The sequence below is a fragment of the Eumetopias jubatus genome, unplaced genomic scaffold, assembly GCF_037043125.1.
Source record: "Eumetopias jubatus isolate StellerSeaLion01/CBP00866 unplaced genomic scaffold, mEumJub1_p1.0 scaffold_1, whole genome shotgun sequence".
NCBI lineage: Eukaryota > Metazoa > Chordata > Mammalia > Carnivora > Otariidae > Eumetopias > Eumetopias jubatus.
In genome coordinates this window covers 26,794,498-26,814,482 of record NW_028274807.1, presented here as the reverse complement: position 1 = coordinate 26,814,482, position 19,985 = coordinate 26,794,498, and the positions used below count along the sequence as shown (strand labels likewise).

The window sequence follows — 19,985 nt, the reverse complement described above, 5'->3', positions numbered from 1 at the left end:
CCTGGAAGCAAAACACAGACAAGTGTCCAAATGCAAGCTTTCTCATTTATATGTAGTGGAGTTTGAATATAACACAGCTGTTTAGTTTTGAAAGATGTGGGTATAATTACTCTTGTTAGGGCTCTATCACTCTACCTGCTTGGCATATAGCATTATGGGCCAGTTGTGGGAGAATCCATGAAGGAAAGTTGATAAAGCAACCCCTGATGTTCACATGGGTTGATGTGGTTCAGCTGTTCCTGGCTTATAAAACCCAAGAGGGACTGTATTGAGATGAGGATAGAAAAACATGGAGAACTCATACACTACATGCATAAGGACTATGGACTGGCAAACCACAAAATCGGCATTTTTGGTAAAGTGGCATCTTGGAAGACTGTATAGACAAGAGAGTAAAAGGCATAGTCAAGTGACAAGCTTAAACAGAAAAAAAAATATTGAGAAGAAAAAAATGAATAAAAAACTGCATGTAAGGGAAGGTGCTAGCAGTGAGCTTCCCAAAAAGTAGAGGTAGTGAAAACCTAACGCAGAGCAGTCAGAAGCACATGGAAAAGTGGTAAGAAAGCTAAATTAAATTATGATATAAATCAGTTCATGGAATTAGTCACTAATAATTTTCTTTACATGGAATGGAATGGGTGACAGCCTCTGTTCTCCTTCCCACTTTGGAATAACTCCTTGAAGGAAAAAGGAGAAAAGGGAAACTAACATTTTCTGATGACATACTATGAAACTGGCAAGACGCCATACAGACACCATTCTGTCTTGTTCAATCCTCATGATGACAATGGGTAAGGATGCTTCGGAGTAGTCTGTTGAGGTAGAAGATGCACTGTGCAGAGATTCTCAAGAATGCCTATTCCCCATCAGAAGTGAGAAGTGACTGATGATTTACCTGGATACATCAAATATGATGGGTTAGAATGTCTGTTTCATTCCCTGAGTAAAATTAAGGAAGGCGGTGCAAACTGATGAATCCTACCTTTAGAAATGAAAGTTGAAAACAGAAATCTAAAATGGATTTCAAGACAGCAAGAAAGGAAATGGGATCTCTAGAAGAGGCACGAAAACTACAACAAAATAACATTTTTAAGCTTTCCGATTTTCCTACAACCTGCTTTATTTGCCTTTTCTCATCTACTTTTACAAAGTGATTTGCTTTAAAGCAAAAAAAAAAAAAATCCTTGTCCTTTAAATTATAAAATAGATTAATAGTTGGAGAACCTGTGTCTAATTCAACACAGGCTGAGGAAACACATCCCCTAAAGCAACCCAACAATACCACCAATGGATATGTTAGGTTTTGTTTGCTACATGGTAGGGGAGAGTTGGACAAGGAATAATGAAGGGAGAGAGGAAGGAAGGGAAGGAGGGGGAGAAAAAAAGCAAAAAGAACATACCTAGGGTTTAAGACTTTGTCTAAGGTCTGAATAGAAAAATCTGTGAACTTCGGGGTAACCAATGAAGCTGACTCACACCACATTTTTGTTGAGAAAATTTAGGCTCATAGAAGTTTTGTGATCTGCCCAAGGTCACACAGCTAGTAAATGGAGTTGGAATTCAAGAACAGTTGTGATTCACTCCAAAGCCCATAATCATGTTCCTTCATCACAATGACTGGCAGCTGAGAATTTTAAGCCAAGAATGAGAAAATGGAGCCATAAGAAATAAAGAACAATAGGAATATGCAGCAAAAAGGTTATTTAACATATATTAGTGTAATCACTTTAATTGAGAAAGAAAAATATTACAGAATTTAATAAAATATTATTGCATATCTTTTAGTCCAATGAAGTACAATTTGTATAAGAATAAAACATCAGTGAAGTACCTTAATTTAACTTGAGAAAAAAATATATGCATGAAATAAATAAGCAAATACTCTTGAGGAATAGGTTGAGAAGAACTAAATTTTGTTGTCACTGAGTGGGGTCTGTATTACATAGCCCATGTTTACTATATCTGAGCTTTACTGGACATATTCACTGTAGTTTGGGGAATACAAAAGAATACTGTACTAGGGTTCTGAGGCTTAGCTTGTTATAAGATCTATAATAAATCACTTCAAGGAATGTATGGCCCCGAGTTTTCTAACTTACAAAAATGAGGCACTTGGCTAGATTAGTGGTTATCATATTTTGTTTTGTTATAGAACTCCTTTTTTCCAAATAAATTCTCCAGTTGATTTCAAATAAGTAATGCTGATAAAATTGCAGCATGACAAATACCAAAAAATGAAGACTTTTTTCCTTGAGCTCTTAGATTTATGTTTTAGAAAAGGCCTAGCCTTAAAACATGTGGAAAATGATATTAAAATGAAATATATTTCGGCATTTCACATATTGTGTTCCAAACCATCCTAGTTCTTGGAAGTAGTGTTTTAAAAAGAATTCTCTGGCTAATAATATCTTTGAGTGATGAACACTGCATCTCTATTGTGGAGAGTTACAATATATGTGTATCATGTTAAGATAGCAGTAAAATTCTGCCGCAAAATAAATTTATTTAACTTTGCTTATTCACATGCATCACAAGTCACCTCAGGTGACTTTTTTTTGTTTCCCACCTGAAGTGAATGTTCCAAGGAGCATGCTTTCTAATATAGTTTGCAAGTTCATGAACTTCAAGGACCCCAGTTTAAACCTATTTACAGGTTCTGAAATGGCACCTACTATACCTAAACACTCAATGGCTATCATTTCCATGAATTTAAAGTTGAATTCCACAAACACAGGGTTAACTGAGTACAAACCATGACATATGTAAGGTGTCTTTTAAAGGAGGAGGGAAGCTGTTGATGATACAAAGGATATTCAAAGCTCTTCAAAATAAACAAATGTGAGATGAGCAAATATACATTCAAAATAGGGAAATATCTTGAAAATTATTCTACCTCCCTTTTCTCCTTGGCTTCAGCCTAACTAAGATTTTGTCCTGTTGATTCATCTTCTCTCCACCTCTCAGCCTTTCCTTTAGTTAAGGTCAGAAGAGAAAAAAAACTAAAGAAAGAAGTGCTACAATCTCAGTAAGCTGCCACACCTCCACCCTCCTCCTCTCCTAGACCTGGTGATTCCCACTGCTCTGTCTTTATGAGCTCTCATCCCAGATTCCATAATAAGAGCTTCTCCCATCTCAGAGCTAGTGCCTTTGGTGAAGCTCCAGCATGGCCTCTGACTGGTTTTCCATTGAAATGTGGACTGATGTTCTTTACACCCTTTTTGTATAAAGATTATCTTCCACCATCCACATGCACCTCTAAATCACTAAGTGAAAAAAAATAATTTTAAAAAATAAAATAAAATCACTAAGTGAAAGAAGAAGGGTAATGTCACCTAGAAAAAACTGTTATTGCCTTATTTCTACAAATGGCAAATAAATAATGAGAAAGAAAATTTGTTTTAGAAAAGGAGAGGAAAAAAATACTATTTTTCTTCTGTTTTAGATCATGATGAACAGAAATTTTACTTCTAAGCCATAAATGGTGCTATGAAACAAAGTAGGGGAACAAAGAGGAAGGAAGGAAGGAAGGAAGGAAGGAAAGAAGGAAGGAAGGAAGGAAGGAAGGAAGGAGGGAAGGAAGGGAAGAAAAGAAAGAAAAAAGGAAAAGGAAAGAGAAAGGAAGGAAGGAAGGAAGGAAGAGGGAGGGAGGGAGGAAAGGGAAGGGAAGGGAAGAAAGAGAGAGAGGGAGGGAGGAAAGAGAGAAGAAAGAAAGAAAGAGAGAAAGAAAGAAAGAAAGAAAGAAAGAAAGAAAGAAAGAAAGAAAGAAAGAAAGAAAGAAAGGAAGGAAGGAAAGAAAGAAAGAGAAAGAAAGAAAGAAAGAAAGAAAGAAAGAAAGAAAGAAAGAAAGAAAAGAAAGAAAGAAAAAAGAAAGAGATAGATAGATAAATAAATAAATAAATAAATAAATAAATAAATAAATAAATGTCAGAATCTAGTGCCAAAAAGTGAGTTTTCTCCCCAACACCTCAGCTACTTAAATCACTAAACTGGCCCCAGTGGTACCCACAAAAATTAATTTAAAAGTTTCCCCCTTCTTCTTGCTAAAAGACAGGATTATCAGGGAGACTTCTATAATTCCATCACAGTAAAAGAAGATGCACTATTACCATCCCAAACTGAAAACGTATGGTTTTTCATAGAGACATTTAAGTATGCAGTGTTAAATTTCACAGCATTATTGACACAATACTTTTGGTATACAATGTGATTGGTGAACTAGCCTTGGGACTGAAACTCCAGCTGTGACAATTCCTATCCTTTTGGAACACAACTTGTTCATGAAATGGAGATTGCACTTATTTTCAGGAAGGAAAAGTACTGAGGTTTCTCTAATCCAGAATAGTTTAAATATAGGAAATGTTCCCAAGGATAGCAATCAAAATGATGAATGAGTTAGATTATTTTATTCATGTGGAAATATAAATGAAGCATAAATTACCCAAGACAAATTTGCTAGGAAAAAAAAAAATGGGGGAAATTGTGTGATGGTCTGCAGAATGTGAAAGGCACAGACCTCAAGGCTAGAGAAATAACATAGTGTGATTCAAAAGCTAGTAGTACAGATAATGAGAATGTTCAGAGTAAAACAGAAGCTGCCTCCCCTGATGGAAAAGGAGCAGAGAAACTACACTAATTTGAATGTGGTGTAGGAATCCAAACCAGGTAAAGACTCAGGAATAAACTCTAATACAGTATTAATACTCATGTCAAGGAAAATAAAACTGTCTAATCATGTTATCTAGATTATCTAGATATAGAATTTGGCTCATTGGGGTCATCTTCTTTCATAAATATTGGATTCAACCATTTGGTTACCAACTTCCCACCATTGGAAAAGCCTGTTGGAAACATCAATGTTTAGGTGGCAAGTTGCTTGTGCTTTTCTCTGGGCATCTAAAAAATCAGTAGATGCATGATAAACAATTTAAAAATCACAATTAGTTTCTTCCCAGTGACAAATAAATAGCAATCTTACACATATCCTTAACAGTCTCCAAATTGTGCAACAGAAATATAATATGATAAACATATGTAATTTTAAATCCCCAAGTAGATACATTAAAAAAACAGGTAAAATCCATTTATTAATACATTTTATTTAACCCAATATATCGAAAATATAATTTCGTCTTGTGGCACTAGCCACATTCAATGCTCAGTAAGCACATGTGATCAGTATATCATATTATACAGCACAAGAACTAAGAGAAAAGTAGAGGTATAAGACCAAAATAAAAAATTGTGCACGGGTCAATGAAGGGACACTCTTTCTGACCCACAGTAATGACCATTATGATTATATTGAACACGACAGGTAACTTCACTGAGAAGGGGAAAGAGGACCACAAGTACTATGTGTGTGGTGAAGTGAAAATCTCATTAAAATAAGAATTAATTCATTTATGTGATTTTGGAAATGGGTTAATTTTAGAATAAAATTATTTTCTTTATATCCTCCTAAGTGATCAATCAAAAATATATCAAAACATAATTTAAAATATTTTTATAACTGGCAACTGAATGATGTTAAGATACTGTGACAAAAAAATAAAATGTTATTATGAAAATTATTTAAAAATTGTCAAGGACAGCACTTATATTAAGCACTTAAAAACGTGGCTAGGACAGTTGAAGAATACCTATTCTAGGTTTAGAATACCAGTTGCAGATCATCATTCAGAAATATACCAACAATTTATTTCTTTATTCAATAAAAATTTCTTTAATATTCATTCTATTTCAGAAGCTGTCCTAAGCCCTAAGGATACAATGAAAACAAAAACAGGTAAAATCCATGCTCCTCAGAAGCAAATATTCTAAGATAGATACATAAATTCATTCGTCTACCAAAGCTTTGTTAAACAGTTTTCAAAGAACTTCCTTTTTCTATCACTAACTAATATGACCTAGAATTTGTTCTCTTAAGGGTACATATTCATTGATTGTCAGCCTCAAGAAGTTGGAACCTGTTTTATCTATCATCTAGTTCAGTACATCGCAGAGTGCCTTATACATTATTTAATGATGGTACTGAATCGAATTAATTGAATCAAATTGAAATAAATCAAATTTAATTTAATTAAAAGGCAAAAATAGGTGTTATTTCATTGCTAAAAATCCTAACCAAAAACCAGGAATATCTCCATTAAAAATTAATACTGAAACCAAATGAAGACAATAATTACAAGAAAGGAAAACTTCAGGCCAGTATCTCTCATAAACATAGATGCAAAAATCCTCAATACAATATAATCAAATCCAACAATATATAAAAAGAATTATATACCATGACTAAGTGGGATTTATTCCAGATACGTAAGACTGGTTCAGCAAATGTTAATCAATTAATGTAATCAATCATATAAACAGGCTAAAGAAGAAAATTTACATGATCATATCAATTGATGTTAAAAATATATTTGAAACACCCTAACATCCTACACTAATCCATGATAAAAACTCTCAGCAAACTAGGAATGAAGGGGAACTTAGTCAACTTGATAAAGAACATCTGTAAAGAACATATAGTTAACATCATACTCAAGGTGAGAAACCAAATCTTTACCACTTAGACTGAAAACAAAGCCAGGACATTCCCTCTTATAACTCCTATTCAACATTATACTACAAGTCCTAACTAACACATTAATACCAAAAAAAAATGGAAATAAAGTGTATACCGTGTTTGAAGTAAGAAATAAAATTGTCCTTGTTTAGAGATGACATGATTGTCTATGTAGAAAATCCCAAAGAATCACAAAAAAACCCTCCTGGAATAAATAAGTCATCATAGCAAAAGTGCAAAATACAAAGTTAATATACAAAAGTCAATTGTTTTCCTATATACCAATGATGAAAAATTTGAATTTGAATTTATTTTTTTAATGTTTTATTCATTTATTCATGAGAGTCAGAGAGAGAGAGACAGGCAGAGACAGAGGGAGAAGCAGGCTTCCCGCCTAGCAGGGAGCCTGATGCGGGGCTCGATCCCAGGACCCTGGGACCATGACCTGAGCCAAAGGCAGATGCTTAACGACTGAGCCACCCAGGCGCCCCTGGAATTTGAATTTAAAACACAATACTATTTACATTAGGACCAAAAATAATGTAATACTGCTCTCTTTGGGAGAACATATACCAAAAATGGAACAATACAGAGATTAGCATGGCCCCTGCTCAAGGATGACATGCAAGTTTGTGAAGCATTCCATAAAAAAAAAAAAAAGAACAAGAAAATAATGTAATAATCAGATATAAATCCAAAATATATACAGCATTTATATGATAATAACTACAAAAATCTGATAGAAGAAATTAAGTAATATCTAAATACATAGAGAGATATTCCATGCTCATGGACAGGAAGATGCAATATTGTTAAGACGTCAATTCTTACCAACTTGATCTATAGTTTCAAGGTAATCCAAATCAAGATTCCAGAAAGTTATTTTGTGGATGGATATAATATAATAAAGTCATTCCAAAGTTTATATGGGAAGATGAAAGATTCAGGATAGTCAACACTCTATTAAAGATGTAAAACAAGTTAGAAAATGAGACTGTCTCACTTCAAGACTTAATATAAAGCTACAGTAACCAAAAGAACATGGTTTTGGCAAAAGAACAGACACATAGATCAATGAAACAAAACATAAGACCCAGAAATAAACCCACACAAATAAAGCCAACTGATCTTTGACAAAGGAGCAAAGGCAATTAAATGGAAACAAGATCGTCTTTTCAACAAATGGCACTGGAATAATTGAATATACATATGCAAAATAAATCTAGATTTGGGACTTACCCCTTTCAACTAATTAACTCTAATAGATCACAACCTAAATGTAAAATTAAAAACTATAAAATTTCTAGAAGATAGCACAGGAGACCATCTAGGTGACCTTGGTGTGAGGATGAGTTTTTAGATACAACACCAAAAGCATGATGATCACAGAAAAAAAAAAAATTAGTAAGTTGGCATCTTTAAAATTGAAAACTTTTGCTCTGCGAAAGACAACCTTAAGAGAATGAAAGTCACATGCTATGAGAAAATATTTGCAAAACACATATCTGACAAAAGATTTGTATCTAACATATGCAAACAATTCCTAAAGCTCAATAATAAGAAAACAACTCAATAAAAAAATGGTAAAACGATCTGAACATACACCTCATCAAAGAAGATGTACAGAAGGCAAATAAGTATATAAAAGATGCTCAACATCATTTTTCATTAGGGAGCGTCAAATTAAAACGATAATGAGGTATCATTACTAGAATGACTGAAATCAAAAAAGCTGACAATAACAAATGCTGACAACCAAGTGCAGCAACAGGAACTCCTGTTCATTGCTGGTGGAAATGTACAAGAAGGTACAGCCACGTTGGAAGACAGTTTGGTACTTTCTTACAAAGCTAAACATACTATTACCATACATTTCAGCAATCGTGCTCTTAGGTATCTACCTGACCGAGTAAAAAACATGTCCATAAAAATATCTGCACTCAAATGTTTATAGCTGCTTTATTTATAATTACCCCAAATTGGAAGCACAAGATATTCTTCAACAAATGATAAACTGTAGTCCACCCAAGCAATGGAATGTTATTCAAGGATAAAAAAAATGATCTATCAAGCCACAAAAAGACATGGAGGAACCTTAAATGCATATTGTAAGCGAAAGAAGTTAGCCTGAATGATGCTACATGGTGCATGACTCCAATTACATCACATTCTGGAAAAGATAAAACTAGAGACACATAAAAAAATCGATGGTTGCCAGGGCTCAGAGTGAGAGTGAGAGGAATGAAGAGATGAACTACAGTGCTCAAATTTTAAAAATTTTAATTTAAAAAACATGCTGAAGAAGGTCAAAGAGACATAGGAGCCAACTAAAAGACCTCCCAATGGTTAAAGCTGGAACAACTGGAGCAATAAAATAAAGTAGTCCTGGACTGTAACCCAAAGGCTAAAATAAGTATCAATGAGTCCATACTGATATAAATAAATGATTAAATAAGTTAACAAATGAGAAAGAAGAGACAAATCTCCCATGCAGAAGAGTTCCACATAAATTATTTAGATACTCCATCCTAAAGGTTGAGGAAAATAACTCCCCATTTTTAAATGTAAGCTGCACATGGTGACTTCCTTCCAAAGAGTATAGTATGAAAATACGAAGAAGAAAGTAACAGTGAAGAACCCAGAAAAACATTCCTTCTGCCTGTTGACCAAGGTCAACATCAATGGTCACAAATCATGTAGATTGTATGTGCCCTTGATATGATTTGATAAAAATGATACACTTTACCTCTGTGACCTTCCTCCCCAAAACACATAACTCCTGTCTAATGATGAGAAAAACATCCAATTCCAGTAGATGGTCATCCTACAATATATCTGACTCCCCAAAATTGCCAAGGTCATTAAAACAAGGAAAATCTTGAAAATTATCAAAACCTAGAAGAAACTAGGAGACATGATCCCAGAACAGAAAGAAGGCATTAGGTAAAAGCTAAGGAAGTCTGAAAAAATTATATACTTTAGTTAATAATAATGTACCAATGTTGGTTCATTAATTGTAACAAACAGGCTATGCTCATGTAAGATATTAACTATAGGGGAAACTGTGTGGGGTTGCTGTGGGAAAAGGATGTATAGGAATTCTCTGTACTATCCACTCAATCTTTCTATAAATCTGAAACTTTTCCAAAATAGTCTAGGATTCTATTAATTAGCTAATTAATTAATATTCTGACTAAGCTATTGACACATACTTTAATATAAGTAAGATTAATTTTTGGAACATCACTAATAACCAGACCATGGGCCTTGTCAATGCCCACTTAAATGCAGTGCCAAGAAATTCTAGTCTGAAGAAACTTGCCACCCTTACTCATTTATTATGAAAATTATAATACTACAATTACCTATGAAACCAATTCTTATCAGAATATAAACTATAGCTGATCCTTGAACAACCCAGGTTTGAACTGCATAGGTCCACTTATGTGGATTTTTTGATAAATACAGGACAATACTGTAAATGTATTTTCTCTTATGATCTTCTTAACATTTTCTTTTCTCTAGCTTATTGTAAAAGTACAGTATATAATATATATAACATAAAAAATATGTGTTAATCGACTGTTTATGTCACCAGTAAGGCTTCCAGTCAACAGTAGGGTATTAGTAGTTAAGCCTTGCTGGAGTCAAAAGTTATATGCAGATTTTTGACTGTGTAGGGATTGGCACCTCTAACCCTCATATTGTTCAAGAGTCAACTGTACTCAAGTCTCCTCCATAGTTTTACAACCTAATCCAGACACTATCCTAACTTTTTATTCCCATTCACAGCTATGTTCATTGTTTCTACTTCATTTTCCACTCATTGTTCACAGTAATTTGGTTCTGCCCAATTACTCTTCCAAAGTCACTGGTGGTCTCCCTAAACCAGTAGGCACTCACCTATTATTTTACTTCCTCTTTTGGAAGTATCTTACACATTATCCATTCCTTCCTTTTTAAAACACGTTCTTCCTTTGCATTCATCACATTTCATTTTCTTGGTTTTCTTCCCACCTCTCTTGCATCTTCTTGATGTGTGTGTGTATGTGCCTATGTGAGATTCTTACCCTGTCCTTAAGTGATATTGTCCTTAAAGTTCAGTTAAGCAAATTGTTTTCACTTTTTTAAGTTTTTTTATGTTCAGTTAGCCCACATACAGTACATCATTCATTTTTGATGTGTTCGATGATTCATTAGTTGCGTATAATGTTACTCTATGAGTGTACCTTAACTTCCATGGCTTTAGTAAACTACTACATGTTCATGTATACCAAATCAAATATTATACTACTTACACTGCTATTTCCACTTTGCAGCTCTACTCACATTTCAAAGTCAAAATGTCCCAGAATAATCTACCATGCCCTCTTCCCCAAACTCCTTATACTCTATATTCTCTATCTCTATACATGGTATCACCACTGTCTACTCAAGGCAATAGTCATTATAATCAATTTCATTCTCACTTCAAATGTTAAATCATTCCTTAATTCTCAGCATACCTTCTAAAAAATTTCTCACTTCCATCAAATTCTGTCCATCCATAGAACTACCATTCTAGTTCAAAACACTATCATCTCCTACCTAGATTTCTAAAATCGCCCCTTACAGGTGCCCCACATCTCCATGCTTTCTCCCTCCAGTCCATTCTCCACTCTATCTCATCATTCCCTAACTCAAGACACTTCAATGATTCCCCTTTGTTGTTAGTTTGAGATCCAAATGATTTAATTTTGACTATAGTTCATAATTAGGGCCCTGCTTAATACTCCAGTCTACACTCCTACTTCTTTCTCCACTTCCCTACTTCTGCCTCACACCATGCTAAACTGCAAATGTGTATGCTGCTCATTCTGCATACATCATTACTCTTCCCTACTCTCACTGTCACTCTAACTTAGGAGTTCAGCTTAGATGGTCTTTTCAAGAAGTCTTCTCTGAATCCTCAAATCCCAGATAGTTGCCTCTCATATATATTGCCACAGAGGCTTTTACTTCTGCTCTCAAAACCCTTAACATACACACATACAATTTTAAATTCCCTCATTACTTATCTATAATGCTTGTTAAACTCCAAGCTCCCCAGAGGTAATAAATATTTGTATTATTTATTAACTCTTCTCAAGAATATCTAGGACAATGACTGACATTCAGACAATGTTTGATATATTGACTGATGAAAATATAGATGGATGGTTACAGTAACTGAGAAAAATACCCTGAAAGGATTTTAAACTTAGAAGTTTAAAAAAAAAAGAAAAAGAAAAACACCTCTCTGGAATGAGTTACTGCTTGCTTAGAGCTTTTAATTCTAAAACATTTTCTTAGAAATAGACTTGGCTTCTGTGTGTATGAAAAATTCATAAGAATACCCACTGTATCCCAGGTTTAAAGTAAGGATTTTCAAAGACAGTATTATTGCTTTTAGGTTGCAATAGTCATGTTAATCACCTAATACCATGTTTGAACTACACATGAATGTACAGGACCAAAATTCTAAGACATCAAAGGACTCAAGTTTGATAATAATAGTTTGGAAGCAGTCAGAGAATGGTGAAGGAAGGAACTGTCAGCAACTGAAAGATAACAGTGGGAATTAACCAATACATATCATGGGACTATGACTGCAAATTCAATATGGGACATATAAATAGCAATACAAGCCAGAATGAACCCCAGGCTCAAGCAGCCTTTAGACTTGACAATTGCACAGTCCAGGAAGATTTCAAAGCTTCAAGGAACAGACATAGGATAGATTAGGAAACTTTGAGTATTAATAGCAGCAAAATATATAGAATAATAGGGGTGAGATCAAAGATATTCTGCCATGTCTATGTACAGTATGTACAGGAAAGAAAAACAAAAAAAATGGCATGAAAGACTTACAGAGTCAAAGATACATACAGTGTCTTCTCCAAATCAGCTTTCTTCATTCAAAAGCAACAGTGACCAAATAGTTTCAAAATGCTTTATTTTTTCTTTTGGTTATACTTAAATAAAAATCCTACAAAAAACTACTAGTAAATATTTTACTTTTAAAATGTATAATTATCATGTATTATGTTACAAAGAAATAGGCATCAAAATAACATTAATGATAAAGTCAGTGTTAACGCAATTAAAGTAATAGAGTTTCTCTTGACTTCTACTCTAAAGTCTATTATATTACTCATTCCTGAATTGTTTTGTAAATGAAGATACAATCAAAGAAGGAATGGTTGTTAATATTTTACCAAATCTGAAATTCTACCATTCCATCTTCCTTCAATGATGTCTTCTCCACTTAGATTATTCACAAAGTAGTTGGGTTAAGAAACAACTATGCTTAAATTTTTGTCTCAAATGTTTTAGATAATCTAGCTCTAAAGATCCAAATCACCAGGTTGTTGCAAATCCCCCACCTTTTCCTGTCTAATTTGACCTACCTCATGTTCAACATCATCAAAAACCTCATGAGTCCAAAATTATGATCCAGGTTTTCTTTTTTATCTCCCACGTGTTACATAGTAATAAGCAAAGGAAATTCTCATAACAAGTGCTCAAAAAATACTTGTATGGTGAATGAGTACACCAGGAGTAAGAAAAATAAATCCCTAATCCTTTGTTCACCTTGTGCCAGGTATCATGCCTGGATTAAAAGAGTGGATTTGAACATACTTGACCACCTCTCTTTACAAATAATATCAAGCTATTGAACTAATTTCTGAAAGGTGTGAGATTACTTGGCATATCTCTCTTTTTTAATTCTTTTTTTGATTTACTTCCAGGAGTTCCACATTTTCTCATTATCTCTCTTTTCCTGCAGCCATTTGTGCATATAATTGCTTTTAAACCATAAAGTTGTTGTTACAAATAGTGCTCTCTTTAATGAAGAAGACAGTACTTGACAGATTAATGATATTAAATTATTTAATAACCTCCTATATTTAAATAAATTATAAGAGACACAGTTCATTTGTTTATTTTTAGTCCTCAGACTTTGTATAGGCAGTTAATACATAGAAAGGAATTAGAGCAAACTCATTTCTGCCTCAGGAACTAGAGTTGAGCTCTTCTCCTAGCACTGAATATTTATTTGAATTTCTGTGCAGAGTCAAGCACCAATTACGTTAAAATAATCTAAGCATCTTTAAAATCTAAAGGCCCATTCACTGGGTAAATTGAACGCCAAAGTTTATGGAAATAGTGATTTCATAGAAGCCTGTAGTAACTTGTTCCCTTGGCTAATGTACCCACTGAACTAAACAACACAGATGCAAAATTTTATGGGAAAAATTATATTAGGTAGCCATAGGTGGAAACATCTAAACCTTTCAGCTGGTTCGTCTTAAATAAAGAACAGTAAGTATCATGAAATAAAACCTATAATTAGGTTTATGATCTCCAAAGACTAACCATTCCTAATTTTAGAAAACAGGCCTACCTGTTCATTTAAATTTATAAAAAATGAGAATTTGCTTAACTGTTTTCTATTTACTCCTTTAATTCTCAAATTCGATTAAATTTTAATCTTAGAACTGTTTTGAGTCTTGGGCTTTTTTTTCTATAGTTTATTTAACTTAATATTCTCAGAGGGTGGGGTTTTGTATATGTTTACTTGTTTTTGTTTTTACTCAATACAAATACAAATACACTCCACCTAACTTCCTTTCTGTATTTCCATTGGTTTTGTAAAATAATTTAAAGCATGTGTACAGACTTGAATGGAACTCATTGTAGAAATACCTTAAGTATTTAGTGAGAAATTTTCACTTGGTGTATATGAAATGTATCTTTTGTAGATAAGTTTTAGAATCTACTCATTCTTGACTTATGGATATAAAACCTAGGGTGTCTGGGTGGCTCAGTCGGTTGAGCATCTGACTCTTGGTTGTGGCTCAGGTCATGATCTCCGGGTCATGAGATGCAACCCGGTGTCAGGCTCCACACTTAGCATGGAGCCTGCTTGGGATTCTCTCTCTCTCTCTCCCTTTGCCCCTCCTCACACTCGCTCACTCTCTCTGTCTCTATCTCTCTCACTCTCTCAAATAAATAAATAAATCTTTGAACTGGATATAATACCTAATTTTCTTTTTTTTTTTTAGTTTTATTTTATTATGTTATGTTAGTCACCATACAGAGCATCATTACTTTTTGATGTAGTGTTCCATGACTGTTTGTGTATAACAGCCAGTGCTCCATGCAATATGTGCCCTCCTTAATACCCATTATCGGTATTAAGGAGGGCACATATTAAAAAGATTTTATTTTTTATTTGTCAGAGAGAGAGAGAGAGCACAAGCAGGAGGAGTGGCAGGCAGAGGGAGAAGGAGGCTCCCCCACTCCCACCCCTCTAAAACCCTCAGTTCGTTTCTCGGAGTCCATAGTCTCTCATGGTTCATCTCCCTCTCCGATTTCCCTCCCTTCATTTTTCCCTTCCATCTCCTAATGTCCTCCACACTATTCCTCATGCTCCACAAATAAGTGAGACCATATGATAGTTGACTTTCTCTGCTTGACTTATTTCACTTAGCATAATCTCTTCCAGTCCCATCCATGTTGATGTAAAAGTTGGGTATTCATCCTTTCTGATGGCTGAGTAATATTCCATTGTATATATGGACCACATCTTCTTTATCCATTCCTCTATTGAAGGGCATCTCAGCCCTTCCACAGTTTGGCTATTGTAGACATTGCTGCTATGAACATTGGGGTACATATGGCCCTTCTTTTCACTACATCTGTGTCTTTGGGGTAAATACCCAGGAGTGCAATTGCTGGGTCATAGGGTAGCTCTATTCTTAATTTTTTGAGGCACCTCCACACTGTTTTCCAAAGTAGCTGTACCAACTTGCATTCCCACCAACAGTGTAAGAGGGTTCCCCTTTCTCCACAACCTCTCCAACATTTCTTGTCTCTTGCCTTGTCAATATTTGCCATTCTAACTGGTGTAAGGTGGTATCTCAGTGTGGTTTTGATTTGAATTTCCTTGATGGCTAATGATGATGAACATTTTTTCATGTGTCTGTTAGCCATTTGTATGTCTTCTTTGGAGAACTGTCTGTTCATGTTTTCTGGCCATTTATTGACTTGATTGTTTTTTGGGTGTTGAGTTTGAGAAGCTGTCATTTAGAATATCTAATTTTCTAAAATGTATTTATCTATTCAATTTATGCTCTGGTTATATCACTTGTGATATTCACTGTAATTTTTATAAAATATTTTTTTAAAGTTCAGCACATAAAGAAGTACCCCATTAGGTATATTTACTCAGATTTGGATACCATGACAATAAGTATTATGATTGCTATAGCCATAGAAAAAACCTTGAGTCATTATACTTGCTTTCCTTAGGGTTCTATATGGTGGTGGCTAGGTGCTCCTCATTTGAGTATGAATGTTCAAAACTGGCATAGGGATGCCTGGGTGGCTCAGTTGGTTAAGCAGCTGCCTTCAACTCAGGTCATGATCCCAGGGTTCTGGGATTGAGTCTCGCATCGGGCTCCCCGCTCAGCAGGGAGCCTCCTTCTCCCTCTGCCTGCCACTCCTCCTGCTTGTGCTCTCTCTCTCTCTCTGACAAATAAAAAATAAAATCTTTTTAAAAAAACTGGCAGACTTGAAGAAAAATTTTAAAACCATCATTTTTAAAAATGTATTTTCAAATTTGGAGGAAAAAATAAAAAATAAAAAACAAGAAAAAAATGTATTTTCTGAGCAACCTCTAAAGAAATGAATGCCTTAGGTAAACTTTATTACTCACTTACAATATTTTTTTTAAGATCTTATTTATTTATTTATTCGTCAGAGAGAAAGAGAGTGCACAAGCGGGGGGAGTGGCAGGCAGAGGGCGAAGCAGGCTTCCTGCTGAGCAAGGAGCCCCATGCAGGACTTGATCCCAGGACCCTGGGATCATGACCTGAGCTGAAGGCAGACAACTGACTGAGCCACCTAGTCATCCCACAACATTTATTTTGAATACATTTTGTGTCTTAGCTTTGTCTTCCACATTTTATACAATCTTCAGCTCAGGACTGTAGTCAAAGTTTCCATGGCTGCTTATCTCTCTTTATATAAAGTCCCCCCCCCCCCCCCGTCCTAATCGCCTCTTCTTGTAGGACACAAATTGTATTGGATTAGGGCCCACCCTAATGGCTGCAGTTTAATTAATTACCTTTTTAAAGGCCCTATCTCCAAATACAGTGATATTCTGAAGTACTGGGGGGACCTCAGCATATGAATTTTGGGAGAACACAAGCCCATAACTACCACAAAATTCTAATCACCCCAAACTCAAAGTCTTTCTGGCTCTTTTCTTTCTCTTCCTCTTTCCATTCAAATATGTTTTGTATAAATTCTCCTGGGACACTTTTCCCTGCTCTCCGCATCTACTCTAACGGAGGTCTCCTACCTATACTGTTATTATAACATGCTAACAAACTCTACAATACCGTCTACACATTTGCTGCCATTTCCGTCTTTCTAAAACTAAGCAGTAGTAATGTTACATCAACTCAAAAATCTATAGTGACTCCTAAATTATTGTTTAACATTTGCCTAATAATAACTTAGACTGCTTTTTAAAGATGCCCTTTGCCTGCCTTTTAAGGCCTTCCTTGATCTCCTTCCAATGAGGGCTCCAGTATTATGTCCCACGACTTCTTTGTGGAATCTTTAGTCTTTAGAATAGTGTATTTTATATTGTAGGTAAAAAAAAAAACTATTAGTGAACCATAAAACTAATTTTGACAAGCATTTTAGAAACCAAAGAATGAGATGGGATGGAATGGAATGGATGGAATGGAACGTATCAGAATAATATTTTAGGGGCACCTGGATGGCTCAGTCAGTTAAGCGTCCAACTCTTGATTTCAGCTCAGGTCATGATCTCAGGGTCGTGAGATCAGGATCGCATCCAACTCTGCACTCAACACAGAGTCTGCTTGTCCCTCTACCTCTGCTCCACGCCCTGCTCACTCTCTCAAATAAATCTTTTAAAAAAATAAAAAATAATTTTAAAGAATAATATTTTAATAAGTATTTAAATATTCATACATGTTATAAAGTTTGGGCTCTTTTTTTCTTCCCCACCAAATTATTCCTTAAGACTCTTCTGAGTTCTTTCTTTATTTGAAAATTTTCCTTCTTTGAATATTTTTAAGAAGATACTATTACTTTATACATAATTAGATTGTGCACTATATGAATATAAATTACACTGTTTTCCCCAAGCAAAAATTGAATTCGATGCATACAAGTCCTTGTTTTCTGAAAATTTTCCTCTGACTACTGACTGACATGTGGGTTCAGAACCTGTAAGTATACCACATGGCACCTGTGCACAGCAGCCTGACAGTAGTAAAAGTATTAAGAACACCATATTTCTCAGCATTTATCAGATTTTGAAACCTCCTAAACAGCCATCACTGGGCAATTTTTAATTTAACACTGAATGGACCTCAGCTATTAGTCATAGACAAGTGTTGCTGTAGGTACCTAAAAAGATTTGTGTTGTTTAATCATCAACAGAGCCAGAGCACTACAAACCAACACAAAATAAAGACCTAAGAGTGAAAACAGAAGTGAAATCTGACTGTTAAAGCAATAGACTTAAGGGGATGGAAGACCCTCTTTGGCAGGATAAGGTAAGAATATAACAAAATATCAGGTTCCAGAGAGCAGAGTAACATGAAAATCAGCAAGTTATTTCTGATATATTTTCTTTTTTAAAGGAAAGAGAAAAATAAAGCAATTCCATATAATTAAAAATAATTTTAGATAATCGTATCTATTCATTGATGCTGCAAAGTAGCCTTTACCCTGAGTTGGGTCATCTCTCCCCTGGGAGTCCTTGCTCTATATTTCAAGTGACACTAAAGAGATCACCAAGACAGAGAAGGGTTTGTCACACAATAATCAAAACATGAATACATGTGAAGACTCTTTTACTTGTTACGAAATACAAAGAAACATTGGATAAGGAATTAAATCTAGTTAAATCTGGATGTCATCTGGATTTTTGTGGCATTGGAAGTTGTAGCCAGGCAAGATTTGTGCTTGAAAGAAAATATAGAGACCACAAAGAAATGAAGAGGGTACACCTCAAGTTACAGAAAGATATACATTTTAAATTGTGTTCCTCATTGTCAACATAATTATAAGACTAATGCTTAGATATTTATTGTTTCTCTTTAAACAAGTCTCTAAGATCTCGTTTCCATTTCCACTGTGGATCAGTGGTTTCAAATGCATAAGAATCACCTGCAGAGTTTGTCACCCGGGCAAGCCAGGACCCTGCCTCAGCCAGAGACTAAGGAAGTTCTATGTTTTGGAGTGCCATCCTTGAAATTGTGTAAGTCTCCCTCCTGTGCATGGGATTGCAGTGCTTTTTAAGTGGAGCACCTAAGCCTGAACTCCTCTTGGGAGCACTTTCCAAACTTCTAGTGGAGTAGATCAATGTCACAAGGAGCTCTAGGGCTTGTTGGCTTAAGTCTGTCCCCAGGCCAATCCAGGCCACAGCGCCAGGAATGCAGCATGACAAGTGGATCACTCCTAGTAACCAGAGCGGTGGGATTGTGTTGTTGTTGTTTGCATAGTTGCCTGAAACTGGACAAACAGAATAGCGTTAACACACAGAGTTTGAGTAACCATCACTCATGTTGTCAGGCACAGGAAGAGTTCAGGGTTCAGAGCTTCCAATGTTCACTGCTAACCCTTGGCCTTAAGCCACAGGTGGGCCAGTGTGATAACTCGTGAACATCTAAATGCTGCCTATAGAGCAGCCTCTAGTCTACAGCACCCACAGCTATCAGCGTGAGAGCAGGCATTCTTTGTCCCCCACACTGTCACACCAACCCCTCTAAGGCTCCACACTTCATACCAGGTAGTCCCTCCAGGAGGTGTCACTCATGTCCTTTAAGGACTTTGAGACTATTTTCTCCTTAATACTAATGGTCCAATGCTGTCCTCTTTTGCTTTTGCTAAATGTAGTGATGCCATGCTCTCCTAGATTGGCCTTGACACATGCCTGACAAGGAATGGGCGTTCCTTGTATAAATGAGATTATTCTTATTACTCTAACCAGAGATCCTACGGCTATCCCCTTCGTTAGTAGCAGTGTGAAAAGCAAGGGTAGAGTCAACACTGAACGAGATCACAGTCTAGAAATGCAGTGATTATGGATTAAAGAGTTCAAGGGAAGACATGATTGAAAGAAAGGTTGATCCATGATTAAATGCAAATGGCATTTATAATGTGACCAGAAAACAAATAATCATTCACAGTCCCCTGAATTCTCTGCGCAAGACTTGCACTTGTGGTCATCATCAACAAAGCACAGTAAAACTTTTGAAAGAGGCAATGGAAGCTAGTTTTTATGGGCAGCATGATGGATGAGGCATCACCATAAGTGATGACATACTCCACAGTAAAGAAGTGGCAT

The 19,985-nt window shown here is 35.4% G+C and overlaps 1 non-coding gene across 1 annotated transcript; it reads left to right on the top strand.

The window, feature by feature from the left end:
* Positions 1–7,115: 7,115 nt before the first annotated feature.
* Positions 7,116–7,217, top strand: LOC114219548 (U6 spliceosomal RNA). The gene has a single exon (XR_003611406.1). It is a non-coding gene; the product is annotated as a U6 spliceosomal RNA (small nuclear RNA).
* The last annotated feature ends 12,768 nt before the right edge of the window (positions 7,218–19,985 follow it).